Below are 12,202 nucleotides of genomic sequence, written 5' to 3' on the forward strand. Positions count from 1 at the left end.
TAACCTTTAACCAATGGAACTGTATGCAGCACTGGCAGACATGATATTTTTTTTAAATCCTTCCTAATGGCTGTAAGCAGAAATAGTTTGTATGATAATTATGAAAACACGTCATTTCATCGGACGAACTGAAACATTCAGTAAGCAAATTCGAGCGTCTGAAACTTTTTACACGGAAACGGTTTTCAAAGTTTTTGAACAAATTCCATTTTACATCGCGCGTCGCGCCGGGCCCGGCTCCTGTGAAATACCGCTTCTTGAACTTCCCCCTGCGTCAGCTGCAACTTGACCAACAATTCCTTTTATAAACTACAATTCTCCTGTTCGTCTGTAATATGTCTTTATACATTATAGAAAAGATTTTACCATTAACACTTATATGAACCACCTATAAGCCTAGCGTACTATTTCATTCTTTCAAAATCACGAAATTACATTGTAAATCATATAAATTACTAGCTGATCCCGCAAACGTTGTTTTGCAAAAAAAAATTCAAAGTTTTGAATTAACAAATGTAAGATAAGGGTTGATCGTAGAGGGGTGAAAATTTATGGTTGTATGTATTCTTGTATGCTGTATCATAATAAAATAAAAACCAAAAAAATTGTCTAAATAATTTAAAATAAAATTTAGGGGTGGACCACCCTTATCACTTAGGGGTATGGAAAATAGATATTAGCCGATTCTCAGACATACTGAATACGAATGTAAAATTTGGTAAAAATCGGTCAAGCCGTTTCGGAGGAGTTCAAGTTCGAAAACCGTGACACGAGAATTTTATATATTAGAAGATATAACCTGATAAAAAATAAGTTAATGGTTGTTGACGTTGGAAGGTTCTCGAAGGTGAAAGGACGACATAAACACGGTCGTGGGAAGTTATTGAATACGGGTAATGCAAGACCGGTCGTTCTGGCTATCCTTGATGAAGGTTCATGCCTTGCACAAGAAGTCCATCGGCTGAAGAGCTGAGCGTACTGAAGGTCGTCTACCGGTGGATGTACTGCGCAGTGATTTCATGTTTGCAGTCACTCAAGAACCATCTATGTCGATTACCTCTCGTCGTGCTCTCTCGTGTCTTTTAAAAAACAATTTCGTTCGAAATTATTGAGTACATACAATGCAATTTAAACCATAATATAAATATATAAACAAACGTAACATAAATATATAAACCATAGTCTTTGATCCCTGTTTAGTAATGTTTTAATTTTTATTTGTTTTTTCATTGTTTGACTATAAATCATTATATGTTCTTAATGAGATAGTTATAAGGTAACAACTGTAACTAATTTTATATTTCTAAGCTTCTAAGTTTGTACTTTCTTACTGCCTTTTGTTACTGTCTATCTCCAATAAAGTAAATGAATAAATATTAAATATAAATATAAATATACCTTCGCTATTTGAATCTCTTCATTTGATCCTAGGCCTCTATCATCTGATGATGACTTTCAACTTAGTTATTTATTAACTTAGTGATGACCTGTAAGACACATTTTAGTGGAAACACTATAGCAAGTTATTGTCTCGTTACGATTTACTTTTATTTGGTGATATATTAATCATTTATTAAAAAATGAATGAATGTATCAACAGAAAATTAGGAACTTTGGTCGTCTAGTTCTGGTGATAGAGGTATATATATACGTATGTTTACATATATTTATATGCACATATAATTATGTTTGAAATTCAAGCCGTACACTTGTACAAAAGGACCACGTGAGACGTTTCCGGTAAAGCATAAATGACTTACGGGTTACCAAGGTTTCAATTGTTTAGTAAGAGATGGCTAAGCCGGTGAGCCATATGAAAATACTCTATTTATTACACTGTGTTAGATTTATATAGGAATTATAATTGTCTTTCTTTTTATGATATTATAACACTGTTATAAGGTAAGGCTCATTTTAAGAAGACGCCTTGTAGGATCAACTGTTTTTTATTATAAGGTTCTATATTTAGACATAAGCGTTCGTGCCTTTTGTTGTACAATTACATTTCATACTTTTTTTCGCTCAGGTTTTTGCATGTTAGTGTCTCTTAAATTTTTTAATTTATTAACTTAAAGCCTTAAATATTTATTACTAAGTTGTAGCGAACTAAGTATTATGATAAAAAAATTTTTGGTGTTTTGTTTATTTTTAACGACACCCTATATTTTGAACTATTTTAAGTCGAAGAAAAATTTGCAATAAACCTCTTGTTTTCCCTACATGTTCGATAGGGACTTTGTTAGCTAAATAGTTTTACATATTTTTTTATTTTCCTTTCTTCTTTCATACTTTGAAGCTCTTTCATTGTCTTTCCTCATAAAATCTTTAATTCTTAACATTCTGAGGATTTCTTCCTAACATCGCCTTTCATTCCTCATCTCCGTTCCCAAGGCATCACATTTTATTTCTTAATTACTACTCACAGGACTTATTTTATAGTTTTATTTGTTTTTCTTATACATTTGCAATTACTCTTCATATATATTTGTAATTCTTTTAAGATTGATAATTTGGGGCAGAAGAGGCTTGAGTTTTCCAATAGACGTGTGGATTCTTCCCTGGGCCGGTAGATCTTGGAGCCAATAAATACACGAAGTCCGAAGTAGAAGTATGTAAATTCATGTATTATTTCTGTTGATGTTAATGCTGTTAGTCCTAAGGCTTTAACAGCTTCATCGGTACTGAGTTCACGGAGCGAAAGGCTCCGTGAACTAGATCGTATATTCATTCGAGCTTCGCCCGTATTTATACCGACGTAAATGAACAATTTTATATCTATGGGATTCCCCTTTTAGATGCGTCGCTGACGATTACGCAATGTTGCTCCTATAATACCGAAGTATATTTTTGTGGAATCCCCTTTTTCGATGCGCTGCTGACGCTGAAGTAATATTGTTCCTGCAGATGTTTCAACAAAAGACTGATGCTTAAGACGAATTAAGGCTTTCCTTTGCGTAAAATGGAGGTTGTATTATATGTATATTTAAATTAAAGAATGGATAAGTACCTATTACAAGTATAAAGCAAGGTAAGAATGCTTATTTTGGATAGAAATTTGTATTAGTGACGTAACATCCGTTTCCGAAAGACATCTGTAATTACATTGGGCGGAGAGGTCGCTCAAGGGCGCGCTCAGGTCCGTCCGTTTGATTGTCAAAAGGGACCATCGCCCGTTCAGCGTTGTGCTCTTCAGTTTGATTGATTACTTTATGGAAATATACTCTGAAATATCTCATCTCTTTTGTAAAAAATAACAATACATTTAATTTTTTTTTTCAACGACTAGCCTACAAACTTTGAGTGAACGTATTATTATAGTACTAGTTGAATTTTAAATCATTTTCACCTAATTCCAAGTATCCACACTGAAAAATGTTAATTTAGTTTTTAAATATATCTATATGTGGTATCGTTGTAGAATCTTCTTTTTTAATGTCGATTCTTTTTTGATGTGTTTTAAGTTATGTTGCTAGCCGATCATATTTTGTGTAGCTTCATCAAGATTGAGTCCGCGGTAACAGGAGGTCCGCGGATTGAAAATCTACGCTGAGTGATCGTACCCCAGTTAAAACAAACATGCACACACGTAGAAGGACTATACCCGTGTAGGTGTCGACTCTTCCGGTGCCCCTTTTATATGTTTATCAACAAGTGCCATCTATCGATGTCGGCAAATACTACAAAATTCCATTACACATACACACACACACATACACATATATATATATAGGAATATGACAGAATAACTTCTAGTAATACAAAGTTTGCAGGGACAGATAGTAAAAATATAGCAATACATTACGGTTTTTACTTTGTCTAAAACCATAAATTTTTGGGAAGGTTGTGCAATACATTAAATGTGACCTCTTTAAATCTTTTATTTATGTAACCAATCACCCTGTATATATGATTATGAGAGCACTACAAGTTGGTAGTTTATTCCAAAGAACTCGTAGTAAGTTTGTTCTAAGAAGTTTGATTAAGATTCTGTGGTCGTTCTACGCTTAATATACGCATCAATCAGGTTAAGAATGTGATTTGTAAAGTTGAACTTTTTAATTTGCGTCTGAGAAAATTCTTCTCCTCCGGTAATAACTCAAGGAAGAATGAAATAATAAACGTCAATCATCCGAGCTGTAGCAATTAAATCGGGTTGGATCCCATCTGCGTGTAATTCTCTTAGCTGTTCGTTCTAATTAGGTCAAAGGAGCACCCCTTGGCCGACCCTTCGGTCATTTTAGTGCGATTTAGCTTCTGAACAGCTTTCACGTGTTAAATTAGTATTTTTAAGTATCATCTACCCGTGATCTACGGAAACATTACTGCGGTTATTGTGACAATAGGTTTTTAGATAAACGAGAATCACTTTCTCGGATTTATTTCTCATTTTTTCAACGAAAGTTCTTGCTATTTATGAACTAAAATTGTATTGATTTATACATATCTTCCTACATGTCTCGATGAAAATATTTGTCTATGCTACAGTACCGTTTCATGCATGCACTACACTTCTCCCGTCTTCTTATTTTCTCAATTCTAGTTCGTAGCTATTCCACTTATAAACTCATTCCTTTTCGAACATCCCTTAACTTTAGTGTACCTCTTATAGCATACTTTACTCATTTATTCTTCGCAATACAATTTATTCTTCTCTGGAACTGCATAATCCTCACAATAAATACATGTTATTGAATATTTTATATTGTATTTATACGTAACGCATTACGTGACATTTATATAAATTGTATGAATTTCGAAGAAATTTTAATGATATAAATAAATACAAGGACCTCGTCTCGACTTCGGGACTTTAATTGGAAATGCGAGACTTTATCTAGATTATGAACAATAATAAAAGAGTTAACAAGAGAAATAAAACATTACGGCAATAGAGTAGAAGATTAAGAAACAAGAGATACTTAACACGATAAAAAAATATAACTATCAATATCAGTAAATCATCATGAAGGTGTGTAAAGAAGACGATAGTTAAAATTGTAATTTGTTGGTTTGTCGCTTGTCAGCCTATATACGCCTATTACAATCCATACGCCTCTCCCAAAGATATAGTGGGATATAATATGATCTCAGTGCTAATGCTGGCTGCCATACGTGGCACTTCCAGTGTGGTATTATGATACGCAAAGGTCGTTGCTGTTATCCTCTGGAAGCTTTGTTTATACAGATTGTATTCTGGGAATCGAATCCGCGACTTATTATCTACAATCTCAGTCCTCTATCGCTGGACTATCACTGCTCACTTTATGTATCTAATTCAAATTATACTATCATGGCGTAGTCTTCTAGTTCAAATATTTCTTTTGGTTAAGGCTATGTTTCAATTTAATTAACTTACTCAATAACATCACATCTTAGTAATGATTTAACTAATAGAGATCTATGTTATGATTAGACTCTATCATTATTGTCACTTGAAGTGAATTTAGATCAGTTGTGTTGGTCGAATTTACAACGAAAAACTAGTCTGATATAATATATTTGATTGAAAAAGTTTGAATATAGAATTTCCTACAAGAAATCACAGCCTAGTTTCAAAGTTAAAACGTTCTCTGTATATACGTGAAAGTATATGAGAAACACCTCTCCGCTACTCGAGTCAACTATCGGAGGAAATTCATTCTGCGCGGAGCTCGAGGCGCTAATTTCCGACCCACGTTGTCCTGTTACACAACAGCACTGGTAGATGAAGGCGATATATATATTTTGTATTTTCTTTATAAGGCTTCGACACAGTTTATCAATATCACTGTATATTGCTGCTTTATCCCTTTATTCATTTATTTGTGTCACTATAAATACCGCAATGTATAAAGACGAAGGTCTTTGATCGGTATATTTTTCTAGGCTTAAGGTCACCAAGACAGCATGAAGAGAGTTATTTATTTATGACCCCCGTTATTGGGGACCTTCCTACTTTGTTTGGGGTAGAGACATTATAATTCAGATGTAAATATTTTTTCTTTTACTTATTGCTCTTTCTCTTTTTTCATCACATTCTTTACAAAATCTTTAATTCTTCATTTCTGATCTTCTTTCACACGTAGGCGACGATTCTTTCGTCACCTATATTCCTAATTACATTGGTTCTTTCCACAATTTTCGCTTATACTTTTTATTTATTTATTTATTCAACGACACTGATAATTGACCTTGTTCATTTTTATTTTTTGTATTCTGGCTTTATTTGTGTCTTTATCCTAGATGAGATAGTAGAGAGATTTACGATAGAGATTTACGACGACTTTTTTCGTCATCCAACCTTTTAAAAATTGGTTTTTCAGGTCATACAAAAAACTATTTCATTTTTAGCGTCAGCTATGGATTTAACTAAATTTAGGAAATATTTGAACCAAAATTCCATCGCGCTAGATACGTTTTTGAATAAATAAGCCGAGTGAATTTTTGTAACGGTATGCATTTTTCGGGAATGTAAAAAAAAGGTACGGTTTCAGCGTATAGCAAAAGAGTTGAAAATCGACAAATTTACACGCGGTATGTTTATGCATCTAAAACGATATAAAAAGTTTCTGTTTGGAATTTTTGTAATAAAAGATAAAAGTAAATAGTTGGCAACGCCTTTTTTTACATTTGAATTTTTAAATAAACATAACATCTGTTTTATTCAGTGAAAAAATACTTTTGAGACGAAACTATTACTTGGTAAGGAATATAACTTAAAAGCTGTAGGCATCGACGCCAGATAAACTGGCGTACAACCTGAGGATGATAATATGAAGTAGGGATGAGGAAGTGGTTGCACAAACCGTTGTGTTAAAAACCAGACATTGTAAAGGCGTCGTGAACAAATACACCACTTAATAATTTAAAAAATTCTGAAACAAAATTGTAAGCACAAAAAATTTGATTTAAATTACGAAATAGTTAAAGAATAGAGTAAAGTAACTTAGCTTAATAAATACTGTGTCATGCAGAAACCTAAGCAAAAACTAATATTAACAGTTTTGTTTAAAAAACAATACACGGGCACTATTGTCTATAGTATGTGGATTCGATTACCTAAATAAAGTTTAAATACTTCTCAGTTTCGTAATTTCAGCCCATAGAGGCCATACAAGGCATAGGCCTCTCTTAGATATATATGGAAGGATATGCCATAATTACCACGCTTGGTAGGCGGGATCGTATGTTATTATGGTTCCACCTCATTTTCGCATTGTTTGCCGCATACGCATTTATCAGCGGGCTGGCGGGCGGTGCATTTTGCTGCACGACTACCACTGCATGTGCGGAAGTGGCTATATATTGGTCCTTTTCTTACTTAGGATGGACTTCCGCGAGGTAACGCCTGATTCCATTAAATATCTGAGTTTAGTGTTTCATAAATTTTCAATGCTATTTAAATTGGTAAGGGTAGAATTGAATTAAAAAAAAAGGGGAAAAATATGGCAACTAAAGCAGAGAAGCTATCATTTGTGCCTGCTCCGATATCGAATGACGTAAGTATCGGGGCGTCGCGTATACCCATAACATTTGGCAACCGAACGTACCAGGCGTAACGTTATTATAAAAATATACATACAGAAGACATAATCGTGAAAGGCCTCGAAGATATCTGATTATGGGACAGGGCCCCTCATCGCATTATGATAATGGGCACTTCGGCGACGCTTCCAAATAGAAATAGATTGATTTGTATTTTTCCAGCGAGCGGCTTCCGTCGGGCGAATCTGATTGATTTTTGGGACATCGGTGTCTCTCACGCAATTATATTCGACACACCGACGCTGTATATTGCTTAATGTCAAATGTAATAAATTATACGCGTCCACATGAATAGTTATTAAAATTACAGTACGCGATAAATATTGCAAAATTACAGTACGCAATAAATATTGCACATCGACCTTTGGAAAGAGACAATCGACATATTTAATGTAATCAGGCGTTACATCGCGGAAGTCCATTCTTAGTAAGAAAAGGACCAATATTAAGCCACTTCCGCACATGCAGTAGTAGTCATGCAACAAAGTGCACCGCCCGCCAGCCCGCCGATAAATGTGTATGCGGCAAACAATACGAATCACACAACCGCCACCGCCAAACCACTCAACACGTGTTTCACCCCTCCACGGAGCGTCTTCAGGAGTTATGTTACACCGATTAGTGCCAAAGAGTCTCTGTGCTTGGCCAAATATTGGTCCTTTTCTTACTTAGACAATCGACAATTATCTCTGTCTCACACTACCTATATGACGTTTTGTCAGTCGTGCGATTGAGATAACGCTTTACGAAGCCGATTGTCTTTTTTCACAAGTCGATGTGCAATATTTATCGCCAATTATTGTACTTGATTGTTAAAAAAAGTAACAGTCAAGAGTAAATGAAAATTTTTTAAGTGTCTTTGAGTGTAAAAACAACGTACCGGTGGTTTAAAGAGAGTCGTCAACACTATTACGCTGTTAGTCAAATATAAGATTATTTGAAACTAATGAATATTTACAATAACAAATAAGACAGTTTATAATTAATATAACTTCCCAATATTTCATGTATTAGGCGGATCGGAAAGTAATATCGTTTCTGTCGACATATTTTACAGAAAAAGCGATTAATTTTTACCGCTCCGGCATTGATTTGTATACTAGACGGCAAAGAGTTGTAGACAACGAAGGTGGAGATGTTGTTGATTAGAAATAAAATCTTGTTAAATGTAGTCGTGTGAATTTAACTTAAAAAAGCGACATTACTTTCTGGTCCCCCTAATATTTATCGTGTGTTCACATCAATGTAGAGAGAGAAGCCGAATGTCGTGCTCGTGGCTGATTATACACTTCTTTGTAATACGTTGTCGTATAACATCATCAAATAGCCTAATCTTCCTGATGAGCAAAGGTTCTTTAGAAATCTATTTTAGAGATTAGCTACGTTTGTCTTCAACAGGCCTAGTCTAGACCTAATTACTACAGCAGTTTGTATAGAGATTTCTCTAGTTAACCTCTCATATCATCAACGCATTAAAGTAAATTAAAAGAAAAATTTGTTCATTTACTACTCGATTCAAAGTCCATGAAAACAAGAATGAGTCCGAAAGAATACATCACCTCTACATCGTTGAAATTGCACAACCACAAAGCTAATAAATTAAAGGAAATAGTTATAAAATATTAAACAAATATTCCAATTGTGGAAGTGTTATTTTTTTTTAAATAAAAATATAAAGTCAATACATATTGTGCAATCGTACTAAGCTATGGACTATAGAAATTACCATCGGTATCAGTAACAAGAACGAAGTTTTTTATAATTCATTTTATTTTTTATTTATCGTTATTGTTTATTTTTACGAAACACAAATTATATATAATAAAGTAACAGATATGTAAAATTTGAATAAATGTTTACTGAAACGCTGATTCCTTTGTCTTTTACGCAAAGAGACACACATACGTACGCACATGTACTCACACTTAAACACACACTGAGATACGCACACACAGACACGCGCGCGCGCACACTAATGCACGTGTACACTCTCACCCACACTCATACACAGAAACACACACACACACACAGACACATATACACACACAGAGAGAGAGAGAGAGAGAGAGACAGAGCTACACTCGCATATACACACATACGTACACAAATATACACAAGTAATTGCAGATACTCATATAAAACTAACTACATAGAAATTTCACAAAAAAAAAAACGAATCGAGCTGAAAGTCTATCGGTCTATATAATAGATAATTTGGTTTTGTATTTTAATTAGTTATGTGTGCTATTGATATTTTAGTTAATTTAAAAAAATAAGACGAATAAAAACAGTAATTATAATAATATTAAGATGATTAAAATAAAATTCATTAGATATTAAAGTTTGTAGAAATGAACTTATTTCATAATTGCTCTAAAAGTTTTCATTTCAACCTAAAAATGTTTAATTTGCAAGTTGACTGTGATTAAAACTATAAGTTAATTAAAACACTCATACTTATTTACTGGTATTTCTGTAGCGGTAGTTTAACAGTGCGCAAGTTCACCCTACACCCTTCTGGAGTCTTTGAAGTAAATAAAACCTTTAATCCAAAGAGCAACGTAAATCGGAAATTAGAGCCCGAAGGCTTCGCTGTGAATGGACTTCCGGCGGACGAGACGAGCAGTGGGGTGGAGAGCTCGTTGGCCTTTGTGACACGACAATCCAAATGTCAGTAATTGTTGCAATTCCAAAGGTATCTCAAACAAAAAAAAAAACTCAGACCAAATTAACCTTTAACCTGCTGTTAAAGTGCTTTCAAAGAGACAGTGAATTCAATAGCGTTTACTCTTTAATAGATAAAGTAATAAAATTTACACCTAAACAAAAAAATCTAGACAACAAAAACAAGTTTGAAGAGGAACGCATTAAGAATAAGAAGAGTACAAAATACATAAAGCGATGTAATAAGTCAAAAAACTATTACAAGCTGCACACGTGTCTAATCAAAACTGACAACCAGTGGACCATAGAGAAAACTGATTGGAAATGATGCGTGCAGCGCAGAACAGATCTGCGTGGCAGTCTTTTAGGAGGCTTATACCTTACACTCTACCGTCTACGGGCTGACATTATTGAATGATAAATGGAAACCTTTACAACAGAAGTATAGCATATCAGTAAAAGTTCCTTGGTCGTAATGGTGGTTTAAGCCAATAAAATACCATGAGCAGTGGGTGTCCATTAGCTGAAAAAAAAAAGAAAAAAAAATCATACTACAGCAAAAACAAATTTCAAGTAAAGGTTAACATGTTCACTGCGGCTTGAGGTCGATTCAGCCTCATGGTAAACTTTGCACTAGTGCGGCGCGTAAAACTCGTGTTTTCTCTCTAGTGCGGCGGCTGTTTACACTCAACCGTATGAGGTATGACAAAGACAAATATAGCTTTCCTTATGTCTGCGAAGCATTGACTCAATATTGTAAAAAGATATTGATGAACATGAGGCAGAAAAGGCCTCAACCGCACTACTAGGAAGTTCAGCTTGAGGCTGATTCGATCTCACCCGCACCAGCTGAAAGTTCTTTAAAATTGGGCCCGCAGTGAACGTATTAAAGAGCCGTGTACAGTCCAGCGGTAGAGGACTAAAACTTGCGATCTTACATTTAATCTCATATAATTCACACTTTGTTTATTAGTTATATAGTATTGCCGCTGCTTACAAAACAAGTATCCAGGAGATAGACAGCAGCGCCCTCTTCGTACCGTAATACCATATTGCGATCACCCCGTATTCACAGCGTAGCGATTATAGTATATCCCCTCATATCTGGAGGCATCTTGGCGTCTATGGCCAGAAATGACAAGGCCTCAAAGTTACAAATGCAAACATTATAATGGTTTCTAAATTTCTACGTGCAGTGCATTGTTCTCTATACAATTTAGTTTTGTGTTGGTTTTATGTGCTAGTTGGTGTGAGTTGGCATATTTATTCACTTCGCTGTTTAATTCGAAATTAGTTTTGCGCTGCACAAAATTATACCTCAATTACTGCCTCTGACTTATATAATGTGTGATAATTTGACTGCTACATTTTGATTGGGATTGTATTCTCGACGTGAATTTGGAAATGTTCGCCGCTCCAATAAATGTTCTTACAATTTCCTCTATTAGTATGATTGTTAATAACGCGATATCAAATTACCTTTCTAGTGTACTTTCATATTTCATATCAATTTCTTTTGCTCTACAACAATTACTAATAATGTTTATTGATCTAAGATAACTTATAAACTGTATTTTATATTGTATTGTGAATGATTGTTATTTTGTTTCATTTTTTTAATTGTTTTCTTTTCGGTTTCTTCTGAGATCAATAAAAGGGAATCTAACGATTGCCTTTATCGACTTTTAGTGAATCAAAGAATCTCTTCTTTACATGTACATAAGGAAATGTAAACAATGAAAGGAGATATAGTAAAAGAACTTGTGAAGGATGACAGAAGAGAACGCTAGTAAAAAAATTTCAATGAAAAATTATTTGAAAAAAATCCCCGTCTTAGATTTAAGATTGTGTAAGTAATACCGAAACTGAAAAACTGCATCAAGTTAAAGTGCCATCAGCTACAGGATGTCCACACCTGGACATAAGTCTCTCATATAAATATCATATAGGAGCATGCCCCTTCTAACCTACTACTTATTTTGTTGATTATATAGTCCCTAGTTTCCCATTATTA

This window comes from Battus philenor, unplaced genomic scaffold (assembly GCF_028537555.1).
Source record: "Battus philenor isolate CCGP_79_NKW_IND1 unplaced genomic scaffold, ilBatPhil1.0.hap1 SCAF_21, whole genome shotgun sequence".
NCBI lineage: Eukaryota > Metazoa > Arthropoda > Insecta > Lepidoptera > Papilionidae > Battus > Battus philenor.